The sequence below is a fragment of the Mytilus trossulus genome, chromosome 3 (assembly GCF_036588685.1).
Source record: "Mytilus trossulus isolate FHL-02 chromosome 3, PNRI_Mtr1.1.1.hap1, whole genome shotgun sequence".
Taxonomy (NCBI): Eukaryota; Metazoa; Mollusca; class Bivalvia; order Mytilida; family Mytilidae; genus Mytilus; species Mytilus trossulus.
Window position 1 is genome coordinate 62,946,452 of NC_086375.1, and position 22,405 is coordinate 62,968,856.

Below are 22,405 nucleotides of genomic sequence, written 5' to 3' on the forward strand. Positions count from 1 at the left end.
AATTGTGGCAGGTACTTGATATTACTGGAAACGTTTTGCAGTAAAACCATTTAGTTTTTATCGATTTTTACAATGTGAAGTGTTACAGATCGAACATCATTCGACAATTTGTTTAATAGTTTGTTGTTTGTAAATTTATTCAATAAAACTGTTAGTTCAAATTTAGAAAGTTAGCTCTGCAAATATAGTCGGTAGAATTCGGGATATCTCTTTTTAAATGCACTAGTTTACCCATCAAATTTACCCATTTGGGGTTGGCTTAAACGTGGTTTGACTTCACTAGTTTTAAAAACAACAAATATTAAAGTTATAACTTATAATGAATAATTTTGACAATGCCGGTCTTCTCATTGTAAAATAATTTTCTGCTAAAACCAAATAAACTGGACCCGGATTTTTGTATTTATCATTCTAATACTTAATTATGGCATACAACCTTCATATTCCGCCTTATGTGTCTATGTGTCTCACTTTGTTGTCAATTCAATATAAGAATACATATTTAATTTTGAGTTAAGGTCGTGTTTTTATTTACCCATCACTTACTGAGTATTTTTTTTTATTTATTTTTGTCCTTTGTTACTGTGTTGGTTTTTTTTGTGCTTGGTCCAATTTTGACAAGCAAAGCTCTTTTAAAAGTTTTTTTTTATCTGTTCTAATATTAAACTGGTACCGTTCAAGATAAGAGGAGGGAATTAATGCCTACAAAAATGCTGAGTTGATCCAAGCCAAGAAGAAGCCTTTGGCAAAGTGGCTGTCGTATCACATACCTTTTGTTTTCGTTAATTTTTTTTTCGATCCTGCAATGCTTAAAGCTTTAACATGTCATGCTCATCTCATTTAAAATGTTTCACATTGAATTATAAAGTGACCAATCGTGCATACAAAAAGAGAGGTAAAAAATACTAAAGAGATAGTCAAACGCACAAGTCAATGCCATGGCAAAAAAATAATACTGACCACAAGACAAGTTAAATTTACACAGACAGAAAAGAATACTAAAGACTGAGCAACATCAACCCAATAAAAAACTGGGAGAGATCATATGTACATAACTATTGTATAAGGCAGTACGACGACCCGTAGCCTTGTCCCGATGACTTTGGTGGCTATAAGTGACTCATTTGTAACCATACGTACAGCTATCATGACTTTTACATAACGAACTCTTTCAAAAACAATACTGGTGCCAAAATAAATTCTGAATTGTTTATTTTAACAACCATTAGTGTTAAAAAAAACCAGCTAAAGAATATAACAATTTCTCTAATTCTATGGAAAATTATCCCTTTCCGAACCCATTGTATAAAAAAATTTAATCAACGTGTGGTTGCTGGTGATCTCAAAAGATCATTGGATGATTTTAAGGGTCATGACCTTTTTAGCTGTCTGGATGAATCAAAATATGATAACAGGTGTTAATGAAATTGACAACTTCGTGCAATGTGAAAGGCACTCGAAGGGGGATTTTCGGTTAACAAAAAAAGAAAATGTCTTTTAATCATTAGAGAAACAGATTCTTACATAGTTACTCGTGGATTATCGGATTTATCCAATCTCGATAGTTAAATTATAAAATTGATAATTTAACGATCTCGATTGGATAAATCCGATAATCCACTGGTATCAATGTAAGAATCTATATATATATACACAGTTGGCAGTGCATGATTCTACATATATGAATTACATACAAGCTAATACTAGTTCTGACAATTCAAACCCAACTTACGCAATTGATATACGAACTTAATTTGTTTCTTTACAGAAGTTAGTCCATCTGATCCATTAAAATTATTACACTATTGTCGTCATTTTGAATCGTTTTTTTTTTTCGTTCCTTAGCCTAAACAAGACTGCAATCTAGCTACTTCGTATGACTAAATATGAAAAGGATTAAGAAATAATCAAATAAAGCTATGGAAAAGAGATAAAAAATATAAAAACATTTAATGAGGCATCTCTTGTAATTCCAGTGTTTTTAAATGTTTCCGTTTGGTTTAAAAGTCCAATTTTCAACTTGAAAATAAAGGGTCGTCTAAATTTCATATTATTCACACAAGTGCAATCTTCAATCTTACTATATATGGGATATGAATGACTACATTTTAAGCCGGGACCATTTATCTGTGTCAGTCAACAGCGTTGTTTTCCACTCATGTCTGAGCTGTTTTATTGTCCCCGTCCATTCGTTGTTTTCGATAGTATTTGAGTGAATTTTTTTATTGACTAACAGTTGTGTTCGTTAATATCAGACTGCTAAATTTTAATTTAGGAAGTGAATGGTATAACAAATATGTGTAGCCTCCAATAATATATTCGCAGCCAATTTATACTTTGGTTTTAGTGTTTGAAATATCGTATAATGCATATGTGCGACTATCTTCTTCTCAGACTGTAAGTTGACCTCTATACGTATATCTTTGTAAATGTGTTTGTGTACTGGAGTTAAAGTCTCATTTTTACTGAGTCTGGCATGCATGGATCTCTTTTTAAAATGGAGAGAAGGGCTTTTAGTGTAAGTCGACCAGTTTGTGATTATATTTGTGCATTTATTAAAATCAAATTCATTACTTGAAGAATTAATCACAGTAAAAAGGAAAGTACTACGGGGCGCCGAATGGGACTCTTGTGGTTTTGTACTCAAAATTCAATTTTATACGGACAAAAGTGACTTTTGTTCAACAAAAATGAGTTCAGTTTAACAAAATTTGTATCATACTACAAATTTAAAATTTTGTCAAACAAAATTATCTATCAGCGGACAAAAGTCACTTTTGTCATGACAAAATTCATTTTTGTTACACAGACTTTACTTTTGTTACCTAATTTGAAAATTGGGCGACAAAAGTCAATTTTGTATTCAAATTAGTTTAAATTGGTTTCTGTGAACTAATTTGCATACACAATCTACTTTTGTTACACATAATTGACTTTTGTGAGACAAAATTGACTTTTGTCTCAACAAAATTGACAAAATTGACTTTTGTCTCAACAAAATTGACAAAATTGACTTTTGTCTCAACAAAATTAACAAAATTGACTTTTGTCTCAACAAAATTGACAAAATTGACTTTTGTCTCAACAAAATTAACAAAATTGACTTTTGTCTTAACAAATTGACAAAATTGAATTTTGTCTCATAAAAGTCAATTTTGTCTCACAAAAGTCAATTTTGTCTCACAAAAGCCAATTTTGTCTCACAAAAGTCAATTTTGTCTCACAAAAATCAATTTTGTCTCACAAAATTGAATCTTACATCATACAATTGACTTTTGTGATTTAATTTCCATATCAGGTAACAAAAGTCAATTTTGTATGCAAATATGTTTATATTTGAATACCTTTTAGACAAAATTGACTTTTGTTATGACAGATACATGTATGAATTTTGTCTACAAAAATTAATTTTGTCTACACAAATGAATTTTGTCATCACAAAATTGAAGTTCTCACAAAACAAGTATGTAGCACATAGTTTTGTAAGACAAAAATGATTTTGTTATGACAGAATTGAATTTTGTACAAAACCACAAGAGTCCCATTCGGCGCCCCGTAAGTACGTCGTCCGTAATTATGATTGGAGTAAACTATCGGTATCAACATTTACCTGTTTTATTTCATTAAACTTCAAACTAACTGTGTACATGTACTAGTAAGTAGAGCATTTGCATTAAATACGTATCAGGATACGTGCACGGATCGACGTATACGTATCGAACAGATTTGCTTAAAATAATGATTTTATCCTGATCTCAATTAAAATTTAATGCATTATAAAATATTTTCATCGGGACCAACTAGCCTTAATTTATTATTTCCTCATATACGTTTTATACGATACGTCGATACGGATACGCCAGCAAATACTTGATTAATGCAAATGCTCTAGTAGACACTATACACACTGTGTATCATCGCCACCGGAAATTGGGTACTAACGAAGCGGAGAGAAATAGAAAAAAAAGTAAACAAGTTGGGAATTCGTTCAATTTAAAGCATTTCCACTCATCTGATGAGGGTGCCGCTTAAGAAATGATTTTCTGATATACAATTCTTTAAATTATTAGGCCGATAAGTACAAAATAAATACAAAATTTTGTTTAATACTCCAAAACTTGCCACTTAGTACCGGAAAATTTCGAGGTCTATCGTCCTCTGTAGCCCCATTCTCAAGATATTGAACTGTTTTTCATTATTTTTCCAGACACGATTTTAGATTATTATAGTGTGGCATCATATTCAATGAAATTTGTTGTCAAAAACATGTTTTTTGAAGAATATGGACAAAAACATTGTTTGTGTGTTGTACGGCGAATTGCAGGACGTTGTACGGCGAATTGCAAAATAACAACTTTTGTCTGTACGGCGTCTTGCAATATATTATAATTTTAAGAGGAAATTAATCACTGTTTAGATAATATCAAGTGACGATATTTTGTTGATATCAAAGCTTTACAGGCTTACAAACATACAACATGTCTTACTTTATCAAATATTATTAAATATATGCCGTTAATTCAGTTCAGGAGGCCTCGTTGCCTTCCGCTTTTCGATTTTATAAAAAAGTGTGTTTTTTTTCAACCATATTATCCTAAATACATTAATATATATATATCGTAATACTACTAACGACTGTTAATGTTGTCTTATTTGTTATTAGGGTGAAATTGTGTAAATTCATTAAAATAAACCGTCCATTCATCTTTTGTTGGTGCTAGTTGTTTTTTTTGTTTTTTTTAGATAAAAACAGTTAAGATGTGGTATGATAGCAAATAAGATAACTATCCATCAGGATAAAATAAACTCTATGTTAGCAATTATATGCTATTGTACGGCCTTCAACAACGAAAACTCGTCCCTTATAGTCGGCTATACAAAGGACCGACCGAAAAATGTGGAAGGACTCAACAAGAAAGCGAACGGCCTAACTCATAACAAAACAATTTATGAAAACAACAAATAAGATAGAGATGAAGCAACGACAACCACCGAACCACAAGATCGAGAATTCGGACAGACTCATAAAATTGTTTAATTATTTAATTTCTGAAATGACTCATTTGTAAAAATAAACTTTGAATTACGAAAATACTTTGTTTTCATCGAAAGTAAGGAGAAACAAATCGTGAATTGCATTTCGAATTAATTGTTTTGTCTGTTTCTATCTAATGCATTTTATCTAATGCATAATTATATGAGGGGGGGGGGGTAGGAGTCTTATAACATGTTAACAACACCTCGATTTTGGCAAAAACAGTTAACAACAAATTTTAAATGTTGATAAGAGTTAACAGCAACTTTAATTACACATGGACAGACAATTGAACGGATGGAAAAGCAGACGGAGTGATTGACTCCAAGAAAAAAAGACTATGTCATGAATAATCGAAAATGCTTCAAACACCAAAAGGGAGGCTTCTTCTGGTTATGTATATTGTTGAGTAAATATTTTGTGTCAATCAATCGTAGAAAACTTAGGTTATCGTCATGACGTAGGAAAGTGTAACAAACAGATAGAATGAGGGAATACTATGGGCGCGAACATTTTTTTAATGGCGGGGGCTCTTATAAATTATAGTTACATCTCAATCAGGGTATTCATACGACTCATTGCTTACATGATTTTATTAAAAGGAATTACGAAGGTTTACTGATTTTTATTTTAAATCATCAATACCCGTGTATAAATCAGAAAGTAACATGTAAGGTGTCACAAGTTGAAGCACTGTTTAATCTCCATCTGAGTTGATCTAAAGAAGCCTTGGTCTATCTTTAGATTCATTCTGAATTTCTTAGACTAGCAAATTTGATTTCAATTTGAGAACCAATTCCTATTTTTTTCGGCCTCTTCTACCAGGCCACACTGTTCAGTTATTTTACAAATTGCAAATTGAAAAGGTACTTTATTTTTCACAATTCCGTCCAGGTACTCTGGGTCGATATAACTTAGGACTGACCAGGGTTTTAGCTGGATAAGACTGAGTGGCCTTTCCTTTTAACGTTTTAGATACATTACAAATAGAAGCCAGAAATAACTACATTGGTTAGACGTATAAAGAGGGGCATTAGATATCCCTAAACATGTTTAACACTGCCGCATTTGTTGCAACTGCATGATCCAACTTGAGTCCGTAACCTTTGCTATAAATAAAAAAGTCTTGTATTTATTTCATTTTTTAAATTTTGATTCATTTATTTGTTTCAAGAAACAAACATTGAACTTCGACCCCCTTTTGTAGTTAATGTATTGCTCACTTAGGAGACAGCTTCAGGTATACCATACAAGTTTAGTTTCGCATTATACCCATGGTGAATTTTCTAAATATGAACGTTTTTGTACAATTGAATTGATTTTTAGATAGTTGAATAATAATATAGCCTTCCTAATGGGTTTATATGAACATTTAGATATTTTTTAGCATGTTTTATAAGCCATTGTTCAGTTTGACCGTCCAAGCGTTCCTATCCGTACCGCCATATATTTTGAAAATTTTGTATTATTTTTTCAACCAAGATTCGACGCTCGATCTTTTCAATTCAATTTCAAGGGGAAAAACAGCAGAAATGCATATGATTTTTTTACCTCTTGATAGATATATGTCTATGGTTTCAGGAAAGCTATCACTCTTATTGATTGAAATTTTCCTTTGGACCAAATTTTTCAGATCTTTGTGACATGTTCAACCCCCTATTTTGCAATATTTGTTATCAAATAATTGCTCATTTTGCCATAGTTACAACAACAAAAAAAGAGATTATATTTCACCATTATTACTGTTGGAAATCAAATCTATGGACGTTTCTCTTTCCATAAATATACACATACATAACTCAAATATTAAGCCTTATTTATTAGGAAGGAAGGGAAAGAGGAAAGAGGGTGTTTAAAAATTATGAGTGTCAATTCTTAGTTTTTTCCTATCTGTGACTTGACACCCACCCTAGTGCATAATTTTTTCGCTGCGTTGGGTTGTTTCTTCTATTGGGTCGGGCTTCTGTTTCTTTGACATTTTCTTCATTTCCAATCTCAATTTAATCAAGGATTTACTATTCTCACTGAAGATTTTTTAAAGACATGTACAGTTACATATAATTATGCTATTTATGTCACTCCTTTGCGGAAGCAACGCCGTTAAGTAAGAGATGGACAGCAAATTTTTATGTGATTCTTGTTAATAATAGTCAAGATCAGTTAACAGAGAAAATAATGTCAAAAACAGTGAACACTTTAAGTATAAAGTAACAGATAACAAGAATCTCAGTTTCAAATAAACAGTTAACATCATTGCAAATTTTAAGAAAACAGATTACAGACAGTGGGTCGAAAACAGTTTTAACAGTTTTTAAAATTTATCAGTCAAATAACAGTTTTAAACAAATTTAAACTTTGAAAAGGACAAAAACAGTTTAACATTAAAAGGACCCCCCACCTTAGATATTTGAACATAATACTTTATTTTCTTTGAAAGGACGCGGTAAATAACTATTCTAAAATTAGCAAGTTGCCATACAGTTGAAAACAAGTTGCCATACAGTAAATTTATCAACACGAGCAAGTTGCCGTACCCTAGACTTTATTTTTTATGGTCTATATTCTTTAAAATGCATGTTTTTGACAACAAATTTCATTGAATATGATGCCACACTATAATAATCTAAAATCGTGTCTGGAAAAATAATGAAAAACAGTTCAATATCTTGAGAATGGGGCTACAGAGGACGATAGACCTCGACATTTTCCGGTACTAAGTGGCAAGTTTTGGAGTATTACACAAAATCTTGTATTTATTTTGTACTTATCGGCCTAATCATTTAAAGAATTATATATCAGAAAATCATTTCTTAAGCGGCACCCACATCAAATGAGTGGAAATGCTTTAAATTGAATGAATTCTTAACTTGTTTATTTTTTTTTCTGTTTCTCTCCGCTTCGTTAGTACCCAATTTCCGGTGGCGATGATACACAGTGATACATCATAATGTAGGAATCAATGAAGGAAAATAATTCAAGTATTTAGGGCTATGTCTATTTTAACGAAATCCCTGAATAAACTCTTGCCAAAAAAAATGTGTCTATACGATGATATAGTTTCTCCTCATTTTCTGCCGGTATCACACCAGAGAAAAAGGGGTTCATATCAGATTTTTGATGTCAACGATCGCAACAAGAAACTTAAAATTATTTTAGCGACAGGCCCCATTTAATGACATAACTGAGGTTAAGTCAGACATGTATTTAACACAGCAAAGTATTTCTTAAACCTGTACATTTAATTGTACACTTTTTTAAAACAGTATCTGAAAAAAAAATCGACTTCCTCTATATAAAAAGGTCAAGACAGTTTGAACCAAAGACATTAATACATTAAATTTAGACACCAAGTGCTGCACAAATAAATATTTAGTGAAATTATGAAAATGCGCATGCCGTTGACATGTAAAACATTAATTGACTTGAATTATAGAATACCAAAAAATTAAATAATTTTAGGCTATATAAAAAAAGAAGTAAAATGAATGCTAAATATTTACAACTACATGTACTGGTCTAATCAGAAAAGTGACATTCTTCAAAACCAAACCGGCAAATCAAAATGAAATATAAGTCACACAATTGTAATGTTAAAGCAAACTAATTTCAGATTATACATTATCAGAAAAAAGATAAATTATTGTTGTGTATTCATGAAATATTTGCCGCAGACAGTTTATTACTCAATAAGTTGAGATTTATATGATGGTTCAACCGTTGAATTATTACAATGCTATATACTGGTATCCCTAATTTTGTGGTGATATGCAAAGATCTGCAAAGTGATCAGTCGAACTATTCATCGATGGTGCTTAAGAAAAAACAGACCTGCGCCAAGTATGAAGAAACTGAGAACACTGCTCGGTTTTTTTAATCATTTGATGATATCAAATCTTACATTGGGTGATGCTTTATAGATGGGAGTAAAGAGAGGGAGAAACTACACGAAAGAAGGCGAAATTAAATTGCAATTTAACGATGAACAAACAATTAAAACTTTCTTGCACGTTGATCTTTTTACTGATTTCACAAATTACGATGAATAACGACAACCTTTTTCACGGCTACACGTGGAATAAAAATGTCAAAACATGTTGCACGAAAATAACCGTTCACCACCCTTTTTATATCAAAATATATAGAAATTGAGCTATATTTTCATCAATATATCTTCATTGTTAATGATATTCATCTAGCTATAAGAATCTTCATTTATTTTCATATTATCGGGTGTCTAGAAAAGAATAAATAATAAAAAAAACAAAATAACTTCGAATTCTTGCCTGAAAATTAAACAAAAATCACTGGAAATACGCATTCACTACGTGAACTCAAGTTAATACAAGTGTGGCCGTTTCTCCGCATATATGAGATGTCCAATTAATCGATTAAGGAGGATAGCGTGCATGTGCTTGTAGGTAATGTGTTGACGTTACGTTACGTATCAATTTAGTAACGTCATTGAAATATATATGGCAACGTAACCATGTGAAAAAACAACGTCTCGGCGCTGAAACGTTGACGTTAACGCAAAGGTGTTGTCAAGAAGGATATTGGTAATCAATTCGTGTTGTACCAGGTTTACTTTCATGTTGATAATAACCAGTGACATTTTGCAATAAATGCGATTGGTTCTTCAGTTTCCCAAAAGGTTTATAGATTTAGCATTAATAGAATTCCTCAATATTATGTCAACAGTAATTGTTTGTCATGTTAAATAATTCCTTGAGAAAAAAGTATTATCACAAAAATACTGAACTCCGAGGTAAAATCCATACGGAAAGTCCCCAATCAAATGCCTAAACTCATCAAACGAATGAAATAACGACTTTTCCCAACTTAGTTCAGGCATTTTCTTATGTGGAAAAAGGTGGATTTGTCCTGTTTGTATAGCTAGCTAAGCATATCACTTGTATGACATGACAGCCGCATTTAATTCCCTTCTATTGACATCAATATGTGAACAAAACAAACAAATTCCGTTATATTGAAAACAATGTGAGAACAACAAATAGACATATTTGGTAAAAATGTCAAAAATAGGAGTACAACAGTCACCATGGTTTTGTAATCTAAATCACTATAAAAACAAACAAATATGTAACAAAGAAGCAGGAAAGGGCATATGAAAAAAGGGGGAAGGTTTAGATCTATTAAAACGTTTAATCCCGCTGCAAATGTTTGCACCTGTCCTAAGTCAGGAATCTGATGTACAGTAGTTGTCGTTTGTTTATGTAATATATACGTGTTTCCCGTTTCTCGTTTTGTTTGTATAGATTAGACCGTTGGTTTTCCCGATTCATTGAATGGTTTTACACTAGTAATTTTGGGGCTCTTTATAGCTTGTTGTTCGGTGTGAGCCAAGGCTCCGTGTTGAAGGCCGTACTTTAACCTATAATGGTTTACTTTTTAAATTGTTATTTGGATGGAGAGTTGTCTCATTGGCACTCACGCCACATCTTCTAGCCTTTTCAATAGTCGTCTGGCGCGAAAAGGACGATAACTCAATTTTAGAATTTAATATTTTGGAGACTGTCAATTTCCGGAATTCCATGCTTAATCATCACGATTTTTTCTTTGGCCATTGACGACATAACTATTGCTGTATTCTTTGACGATAAGGTATATTTAACAAGGCAGAATTATCAATGTATTATCGTGGTATCAATATATGTTAGAAATGTAAGACACCTGAATTATTTGTAATTTTGCCAAGGACAGTTCATCACGTCCACTGAAAACATGATTTTGTAAAATATCACTTATCGGCATCTCCGGGCGGCAAACCAGATTAATTTCCTGATGATCTTTACTACAGCATTCTGATTGTTGTAAATTGCTACATATTATCATTTTTTGTGAATCGATGTTTGTTTACATTATCAACAAATGTGAGTAACATTCTAGGTCGAGTTGTTGTTCGTAGTGATATAGTTTGTTCCAAACCATTGTTTGTTTCTGGTACATGACACTATTCAGTACATATTCGTTAAATTGAATAGATAATACTGTTTTGAAATCATTTTTTAAAGAGGCTTATTTATGTTCTAAAATATAATTTTTGCATCGTTGCTTATTATTTATAACCCTTGTTGAAAGACTTAATCATTTTATATAATCTGTTTGGAAATATATTGTTGATTGAAAGCCGACCGTGCAAGGGCTGTATAGCCAGTCATGGTCGTTAAAAACTTCCATTTGTTGTTGATTGAAAGCAGTAAAACTGTATGTAGTTGTTGACAACATCCAATAATTGAGATGTCTGGGGCCTGACGTGCAGTCCGACCATTGAAAGCTGCGCTCTGCCGGCTGCGTTCTTATTGGAGTCATTCAATGCTATATCTCTCTACTTTTGGTCTACACAATAAAAATTGTACTGATTAAAAAAATATATTTTGTTTTCATTTATTCTATTTGGATAGCGCTATTACATTAGGCATCCATCGTATTTTTATTTATCAGTTGTCAAATTAGACCAATATGTGATCTGTATCCCCTGCATAATGAATCCTTTTCTACCTCAGGCATAGATTACCTTAGCTTGGTTTGGCAAAACTTTTAAGAACTTTTGTCCTCAATGCTCTTCAACTCTGTACTTTATTTCGCCTTTTTAACTTTTTTGGATTCGAGCGTCACTGATGAGTCTTTTTGTAGACGAAACGCGTCTGACGTATATACAAAATTTAGTCCTGGTATTTATGAGGAATTTATTTACATACATGGCAGACCACACTCCTTTATTTCTTTAATGGCTTTCAGTTTGGTGGACACAGGGAATTGATTCTCAGTTCCCTCCCCAAACTCCTACTTCCCTCCATATTCTGTTCCCCTGCACTCCCATTTTTCATCAACAAGAATTGTCTCTGTTTTAACAACACATTTCTCGCGATGAAAATCACCCAGCCTCAAGCTTTCATCCATCATATTCTTATTTCTAGTCCTCTCATTCCATAGTTCCCATAATTCTGTCCAACCCCTTATCAGTGTCACAATGGCTCGCACCCATAAACAACCCATCATTCAACAAATTATATTGTACTTACGAGTCAGGTTTTTTTTCTTTAATGTGAATGGACATTTTTTTTCTCACATCTCATTTTTTAACTCCCATGCGTATTTGTTAATATCAACTATATGGCATCAACGCACAGAATACAAACTATCTTTTTTCACAAAACACCAAAGATTGCATAACAAATACTTACTCAGGGTTTCTATTAAAGTTTACTTTGCGAGCACAAAGTGATGAATTAATTATAAAACAATTTGGTTAAGCAAAATAAATATCCAAAATGTGTTAGAAATAGACTATAGTTGACGAGCTACCCCCTCGTGTAACAAGATTTATATCTCCTGAGATTTAAACACATTGAGATTGAGATTGAATTGTTTCCCTTTGATAACAGCCAGTTCCAAATCAAGATTATTTGTTTGATGATTTTTAATTGATTGACAATACATTAGTAAAGGAAAAGGATAATACTTTCAATTTCGGGGTCTCATAAAGACTTTTTCACCTTCTTTTCTAATTTTACATTAAAAACCCAAATTTAGATGAAAAGGCTACTTATATATTAATAAAACATTGATAAACGACGAAACCAATTAATAAATTGTTTACGAATTTTCTTAATTACACATATACAATTGAATGCATGACTTCAAATGTAATTATAAAATAACATTAATAAGGATTGTGATTTAAACTTCATCAGTTCATGGAAAAACAATTTGTTTTGAAAAAAGAATTCAATTTGTAGTGTCATCGTATTGTGAAACACGAAGTTGAAAGTTTCAAAGCTTTCACAATTTCTTTATATACGAGTAAATAACCGATGATGCGTTTCATTTCATGTTCAATTTCACGTAAAAAGTAAAATCCAAACTTTACAGAGGCGGAATGAAGAAAGGATGATCTAAAGACACCTAAGTACACCGTATAGAACGCCACATGCGGGGTGTCGGCTATGTTTGACACGGGGTGGCATTTCGAAGCGAAGAAAAACTGTCAAAGTAAGTTCAAGTATCAAAATTTCTTTATTTAGAATTCTTAGTACCATATAATGTACTGCACGGAAGGAACTGAAACACAAGCTATTTCCTGCAAGCAAAATCAGTCGTTTTCAGTGCTCTGTATTCTCAAACACCTCTCCCTAATTTTTCGTGTTGCAGATTTTGAGGCTTCAAATATATACAAATTTCTGGATAAAAAACTACATTAGACGAATTCCCTCTACATCATCATTTATACCAAATACCAGCTTCATACTTAAAATTAATTGGTTTTAAAACTAGCTTTTAATCAAAATATAAAGTGTCGCCTGGGGTGGCAGATTTTGCATCTCAAGGGGTAGAGGCTTCCAATAAAAAAAAACTAATAAATTTGCAGATAAATCATATAAATCGGTCTTTTGTCCGATCCTTTTTAATTTAAACACAACTACTATATTATGATAACATTTTAAAAACTAAAGGTAATTTATTTTGTTTGTTTTTTAGTCATATAAGACATGTGCTTTTGATTTCATAAATAGTAATAAAAAAATGATTTAAAATATTTGTTTCACCGATGGAAAATGATTTCTTTTTCTTTTCAGTTACTATCGTGGTCAGAAAAAAGTCCCGACTGTGGCTCAATGCATTAAAACTTGGTGGAAAATCACAGAGCAGACCTCCATATAAGATTTTGCCGAAGCCACCAACAGTCAAACTCCATCAAAATTCATCATAAGACTCCTCTCGAAAGCGGACGTGCACACCGCAAAAAGCTCTCATTCCAAAACAAATTCAGTTACTCTCGTCAATGAAACACTCACCTGCATCTTTATCATCAAATGGCAGTACAGCTTCGAGGAGACCTGTAGACGAAGACGCTTATATTCTTAACTATTTCAAAACGGCGATTCAAAATCTTGAAAAAAATCAATTTGGCTGCTGATTTCCTATTGTTTATTCAAATTTTTGATCAAATGGTAAATTTAATAGATGGAGCATGAAGTATTGAACATATTCCAAAACGCTTATGTGAGTGCAGAATGGCCAACCCTCAAAACGAAGAAATAAGTTTTACAGTCAAAAGATACTATCAGACTTCATCGCCATATCCTAACGTCTGATATCTTGGTTCTAAGATTGAAACATTTCATCATGTTCCAAGAAGCTGACATGGTTTCTTTCATACAAGATGTCTACTGTGCTTTCATTAACATACATTTGTAATGTGATTTTGTTCCAAATATGTCATTGGCACTAGAAAGAACCGAGTTGATACAAGAAAAGCAATTTCCACCAAGTTCCGTAAGCTGAAACAATGAAATATTGATCACAAACACAAATATCAATTGATACCAGTTGTCACCCGCCATTCCTTCAAACTTTTAAAGACAAAATTTTTGTCGGATGGCGGGCTCTTAACGGTCTTTCAATCGTAGACCTAAATCTTTAAGCGACTCGTGTGCTCTTTGACAAAGAAAAGTTTCAAAAACTTGTCTATACCCAGAAATTGTTTGCTTTGTATTTATTTGGTCTTCTAGTACTAGTGTTTTTCTTTCCTTGAAATTTTTCCATCTTCAAAACCGTCAGGACATAACATAAACTCATAGTTTTGTTGGTTACCTAACATTTTAAATACAGGAAAAGGAGTGTCTGGAGAACGTTAGAACCAAGATATTTAAAGCAGAGGTCACACTTTAGGATATCAAGGTCCATGGCGATGAGGTCATTCTTTGGGATATAAATGTCTATTGCGATGAGGTCTGATAGTATCTTTTGATTTAAAACTGCATAATTAATTCCTGCATATTGGGTATCGCCCATTCCGCGCTCACACAAGTTTTCGGTGATGTATCCAATAGTTTTTGGTCCACCCATAAAATGTAAAAATTTACCGTGAAAAATCCTATAGCCAGTTTTCCAAAACCTCTTAAGTAGTTGTTTTCTGATACCATAGTTCCGATGTAATTCTTTTTGAAATAAATTTGACCGTCACAAAGAAAGTCAAAGAGAAATATTGTCGAAAGGATATTTATTTGCTTTTATCATTCGGATAAACGATAGAAAATCAACAGTCATATATATATATATAAAGAATACGATTTTGAACCGCCATATAAAATTTTTGAGAATAGAGTGTCATCGGCTTTATGTCTCCTTCAAGCTGTAATGTCATTAGATGATAAAGATGTCGGTGAGTTTTACATATGAGAGAGTAATCGATTTCGTTTCGGAGTGAGTTGTTTTTGCAACATGCACAGACGCTTTTGAGAGAAACCTAATGAAGACCTTTGATGCCAATGCTAGATTTTGACTGTTGGTGGCTTCGGCAAAATCTTATATGGAGGTCTGCTCTATGATTTTCCACCATGTTTCGGTGAATTGAGCCACATCAGTGACTTTTTATCTGACCATGATAGTGACTGAAAAGGAAAATGAATCATTTTCTAGCTTCAAATTAATATAGTTTGAGTCGTTTTTAACTATTTATGAAATCAAAAGCACATGTCTTATATGACTAAAAAAACAGGCAAAATGAAGTTGTTTCAGTTTTTTATTTGTTATCATGATCTAGCAGATTTGTTTGAATTAAAAAGTATCAGATAAAGACCGATTTACATGATGTATCTGCAAATCTATTAGGTTTTTTTTATTGGAAGCCTCTACCCCTTGAGATGCAAAATCTGACACCCCGAGCGACACTTTATATTTTGATTAAAAACAAGTTTTAAAACCAATTAATTTGATGTATGAAGCTGGTATTTGATTTAACTCCATCATAGGTATTTAATTCTATATAAATGATGTAGAGGGAAGTCGTCGAAAGTAGTTTTTATCCAGAAATTTGCATATGAAGCCTCAAAATCTGCAACACGAAAAACTAGGGAGAGGTGTTTAGAAAACAGAGCTCTTAAAACGACTGATTTTGCTTGCAGGAAATAGCTTGTGTTTCAGTTCCTTCCGTGCAGTACATTATATGTTACTAAGAATTCTAAATAAAGAAATTTTGATACTTGAACTTACTTTGACAGTTTTTCTTCGCTTCGTAATTGTCACCCCGTGTCAAACATAGCCGACACCCCGCATGTGGCGTTCTACACGGTGAAGTAGTTGTCCTAAAGTTCGAACGACAATACGATATATCGTAAGTTAAAAGAGCATCGGGAACACTACTTAGGACAAAGTCATAAGATTGTATAAGGACACGTTCTGATCCTAATATAGTTTCAGGAACACGAATCCAGGATTAAAGGATGAAAAAGAAAAGTTAAAAAGTATAAAAGTGAGTTCACTGTTCAATCCCAGAATGAAGGATGAACTGAAGAATGTTCAGGTCAAACATAAGAAACGTTTGCATACGTCACCACAAAATTTCAAAATAACTTGGATTGCTTGTGATTAAACAAAATCAATTAACTGGTGCTCAGATTTGAAAATTCAAAAGAATGCCGGGCGCTGTTTCGTTAAATTGAAACAGTGATGATACAGATACTTGCAATGAGTACAACCCAATCTTATTGGTAAAAGAAACAATAATCTCCGAAATAATCATTTAAAGATAGAATGGTAAAACATAATATTAAATATAAAATTTAGGTTAAATATGGCTGACACGTTCTTTGATTTTGCAAAAGATATCTCAAGTGTTCAGCTAAGTGGTCAGTAGTTCGGACATTGTTTTATTTAACCTGACCCTTGGTCTGAAGCACTGTTACTTTTCATCATATACCAGATTATTGCAAATAAGATACCAAATATTATTAAAAGAGGCAGTCCGTATCTCATTATGTTCCACGCTATACGCCTTAATAAAGGGAACGGACGATTGTCAACATCCTCGTCAGTGGTTTCAGACAGGTCATCACCTTTGTTCTTATCCCCGCCATTTATTTCCTGCAGTCGTCGCTTGGCCTCGTCAAGTTCGCGTATCAAGTCACCTGAACTTTTCAATTTGTTTTCATGATGATCGTTCTCTTTTTCTTCCTTGTTATTTGTTATGTAACATTCATGTGAAATATTTTTGATTGACACACCAAATAATGCATCTAATCCAGAAATATCTAGTTTCTTGTTTTTCATGGAGTCTAAGTAAGGACTAAACTCGTCTTTGTTTATGTCTGGTGAATCTATTCTGTTAATTGCCAATTCATTATGTCCGCTATTAGATAAAGGTACAGTTTTTGACTCGAAATTATAATCCGTGATCGATTTAGAGAAGACTGATCTTGAAATGATTTGCCATTCTTTGTCACTGTAGATTTTTGTATCCTTACTGGTGCTGCGGATCCAGTGTTTATGCATCCTTTTATATTAGTTCTGTGGTTTGTGGAACAACAAAACTGTGTCAATTTAGTCTCCACTTCTACTGAAAATAGAATATAAATTTGGAGATAAACAGAAGTCTTTACATCTTTATGTGTATCCTTGGCTTCTATGGCACAGGCACATGTCTCTGGATATTTTTACTTTTTTGCCTTAGTATAACAGGTATGTAAGATTTTGTTTTTTAGAGACAAGTGTCTATGTTCTATTGTCTATCCATTACTTTTCATAGATATAGGAAGATGTGGTGTGAGTGCCAATGAGACAACTCTCCATCATAGAACTATTCTTCTCTGAGTCTAATTGAATTCGTATTTATGTCTTGTTGAATGTATCTGGGATAAGAATGTTTCAATGTTCAGAACTGGTGAAAAATGTGATCATTGTGTAATTATTTTAAAACCCAGTTTACTTAACCCCAATGTATTAACAAAAGCCTTGATTTTCTTCTCCGTTTTAGGGTATAATATAAGAGGAGATCCTAGGATTGCAAACACTGGCAAAAATCGGTTCATGTTCCTTGAATTTTTTAATCCAACCTTCTTAAATAAATGTAAAGGCCAGTGCTATAAGGAATCATATTTACACTCTGCTTGTGGACAGTAGATGTATGCAGTCTCTCCTTCTTTTCCTCTTCAAAGGATTCAGATTGAGGTCCATTTTTCAAACTTTATCTTTGATACCATTTGATGGCTGCTGGAATTTTTTTTTATCTCTCGAAGTTAATACATATATGTTTTGAACAGTTGTACTAAAATTAACGGTACCAATTTTCTTGCACCAGATGCGTAAAAGGCGCGTCTGGCATAACAACAATCAATTTGTAATATTTTAAAGCCATTGATCTCCGAGACTACCTTAAGACGATACTTGTTCTTGGATTTACAATGAGGAAAATACATTATTAAAACACGGTCCATACATATCAACACAGGTCAATTTCGCGCTGTATCTTGTCGCGATGTAGAACAGTTATTCATATGTGTATTTTCAGCATATTTTAAAGTCTCGGTAATTCTCATTATTTCTTAATCACTAAGCCCCTTTAGAGTCAATTTAAAGGCATGGCGCTCTATGTTTCTTCGCCTTTTTCAGAACACTGGTTGATTTTAAGAAAACGTGTTTGGTATCTTTTCAAGTTTACCTCTTCATTTTCAAACATAGTTAATTTTTAATATGAGGATGTTTTTGGTCACTTTGATTAAAAGGGTGATTTCTATGCAGTATAGTCATCAGATTCTAACACCAGCTTTATCATTGTCATTTATAGGAGGTTGAAACATTTTGAATACATTTTACAGGGACTTTGGAATATGTGTCATTAACGACCCACCCCTCTCAAACACACACACGCGTTTTCGATTTCATTGTCACCACGTATTTCTTTACATGTGATCCTTATCGATACTTTTACCTAAAGCATCTAGTACCTTTATATCAACGTAATATTATATATCTACTTAACAATAATATCCTACCTGAAAAGGATAATCATGGACCGCTCTATAGAAAAGAAACAGATTGATCAGATTCCCATTTTAATTGCCTTTTACCAAAAATCTCGCTACAATATGTACTGTCACATGAACTTATTGTTATTCAAGAAGCACACTTACAACTTTTTTTTTAATTTCTTATAGACATTTGCAAGATATCTCGAAACTGAAACGGATCCCAAGCAAAATATTCATATTATCTCGTGCCTATATCGACGTTTCGACCTATTTCATTAAATATTCATCACTGTCTTTCATTTTTGATTTTTTTCTAATATTCTTTATTCTTTGTAACGAGAAATCTAATTGAAATTATATAAATTATGCAGTACAGTTACACATGATACATCCGAAACGCCTTTTCTGTATTGCTTCCATAGTAAACGCTAATATTTAAACGCTTACAAGGCAGATTTGAATACATGACGAGCTATATGAAAAAGAAGGGCCTTAAATAAAGCCCATTTTCGCAGAGGGAAAAAGCCTCCTTTAAGACTCTTAATATCTAAATATTTCAAAGTAGAATTTAAGAAAGATGTGTTATTATTGATACTTCATTTATTGAACCATATGCGCATTTCTACCAACAAAAGTCCGTCCTCAGTGATCCTTGAGACTAATTGTTGTTTTTTTTAATTCAAAACCTTAAATAATACAAAAGCTTAATGAAAAATTATTTCGTAAATTTCAATAAAACAATACTCGTATGTCATGCCAGTACAGAAATACTAGCTACCGGGTTGGTGGACACATAAGGGAATAACAGTTCAACAGCAATGGTATCGATCGAATTTTAGTTATAACCGTAATGGTACCACATTCATAATTGCATCAGATGTGGAAGTCTCTTCGATGATGCTCTATGCCAATTGTTTTAAAATCCAAAACATAACACTAATGTTGAGGAGCCAAAGACATCTGTGTTTATATTTATCATCAAACTTGAGGCTTTTTTTTATGTTGTTTGTGTATTAAAGTACTTCTAATATGCCACAATTTAGAACTTGTTTAGATTTTGGCCAAGGCTTTAAAACAGTTATTAGCTTTAATTTGATTTATATGAATATTTCAATCTAGGCAAACTATCTTTTTAGTGCCGATGAGGTTATTTAATCTTGCCTAAAAGTGTGTAAGATATCCATTGTAAGGAAATTGTGTCAATTTCAACACAAGGAAGTTACAGAGGCATCACGACTTCCAGTTTTGCATTCTCATCCAGTCATGCAATGCGTTATATTGACACAGGAAAAGTGTTCGGATTATCATCCTATCAACTGCATAATCCTTAAAGTATTGTAGTATTTATCTGTTGTTTACTTTTGCGATTTTCGGTACCAGAAAATAGCTCTTATTGTACCTCTGCCTCCAAGAAATGTTAAAATATCATTTTGCTTACATTGTTGACATTAAATGAATTCATCGTGAAGAAAGAATTTGCTGAAAATAAACTTAAACACATAAAACAGTGTAAATGATTTACTTTGCTCTAGCTAACAACCCACCACAACAATAGAGCTCCACATATTGTAAATGTAACGACAGGAGCAATGAATACAATAAAGATCCAACAACATCTACGAAGCGATATTTTTGGTATGGTAAATTTATCAATATCTAGCCATTTTTTAAGGCTTTTCTTTCTCTCGATTTCTGGTGCCGTTTGTTCAAAATATGATGTTTTTCTGCTGGTAAAAAATGGCTGTTCATATGATAGATTATTTTCAACGGCTTCTATCATGAACGGTATGGGTTTGTCTTCACTTAAAGAAACAAAGTCGTGTTCATTAACTTTGGAATTACCACACAGTAATGGGCTTTCATTCTGGGTAGTCACAAGCCTAACTGGTCCACTATCTGGTATCCTTGTAATTCGTAAATATTCTTCTTGGTTCTTGTGTTTATCTTCCGCTTTCACTATTTGTTTTCGACTTTTTATAGGTGTCACTGCAGTGGTGTGTTTAATCAAAAGACCATCTGCGATGAAACTTGTGGAAGAAGACCTTCCAAATATTGGATTAATGTCATTTTCCTGATAAGCAGCTTGATTCATTTCCATTTTAAACTGTATAAATCGCCTGATTTTTCGTCTATTTTAACTTTTAAAGAGATCAAAATGACATGATTTCATATATAATTGTGTAATTTAATATGGTATGATCGCATTTTTCAGATTCGTCTTTCTTGTTGAATAATTTATTTCTTAATATTGAATTTGTGTAAAAATGACATTTGAAGACAGATTACTTAAGTACATACGATACAGTTTCGATCCCATGATGATTTTTCTACAAAAAATTGCATACAAACTATTTTTTACCTAAGCAATTCGTATGTGTAATAATAAATATACCTTCTTGTCCCCCTTTATAAGATAAAAGGGGTCCAAATTTTAGATATAACTCAAAATTTCGTGTTTTTTTTTCACATTTCTATTCCATAGATAGACACACCTACCTCTTTTTTTATTTCAACAAATAAACGCAAGCGAATTTTTGTAGAAACCTGAAAATATTCTTTACCTAAATATGCTCTTACTATAAGTACAACGGTTCTATGGAAACAATAAGTTTTGTACAAAGTTTTCAGTTTTAAAAGGCCGGATTGTGATTTGTCCAATAATAGGATTATAAGTTGTTTTTCAAGCCAGAGATGAACAGAAGGTAATATAAGCAAAATTTCATCTGTGATATCATTGAATGAATTAATGAATGAATAAATGAATGATTTTTTTTATTTGCAAAGCAGTAGTAACATGCTATAGCAACACAAACATATTTACATTGTGACACACAATAAACAACAGAGAACAATTTCATAAGATAGTACAATAGAAAAATGATCAACTTATTAAATGTGATCTAATCTGCCAGGCAGATTTCAAATAATTACATAATTTTCCAACTGAAGACCTGGATTTTGTTTGATACAAATACACAAGTTTTGTCACATTTGGCCATGAACAGTAATAATTTGGTAAAAACTGCAGTCGTACATGTCTATACACAGGACACACTAAAATAAAATGGTACTCATCTTCAACATTTTTCATATTTCAGCAAGTACATAATCTGTTTTCTCTTAGTATATTTGTATAACGCCCTATCTCAACATTTAACTTCATAGTACCACTACGTAGCTTTGTGAAAAAAAATCATAGTTATAATCTACGTAATCTTCAAAACAAAAATCTAATTTTAAAATTCTGTACATAGTAAGTTTTTCACAATCCTGCATAGATGCAGACCAGCTTTGAATATATTGATCTTTTAATCTAGTTTTTATTACATCTAATGATATATTCATACCAGACTGCTGGTACCATACAAAGTTTAAACCAATACTAAACAATGGGTCACGAACATTAGAAACCCAATAAGTTTTACCAGTATTTGCATCTCTGAGTAACAATATATAGATATCATACACAATAAGTTGTTTATGAGTTAAAATCTTTAACCAGTATTTTAAAACTTTTTGTTTTCTTATTACATTCATTGTTTCATAAAGCAAAGATCTCCTCAATATTCAGGAAAAAAACTTTAAATGGTTTAACTTTTAT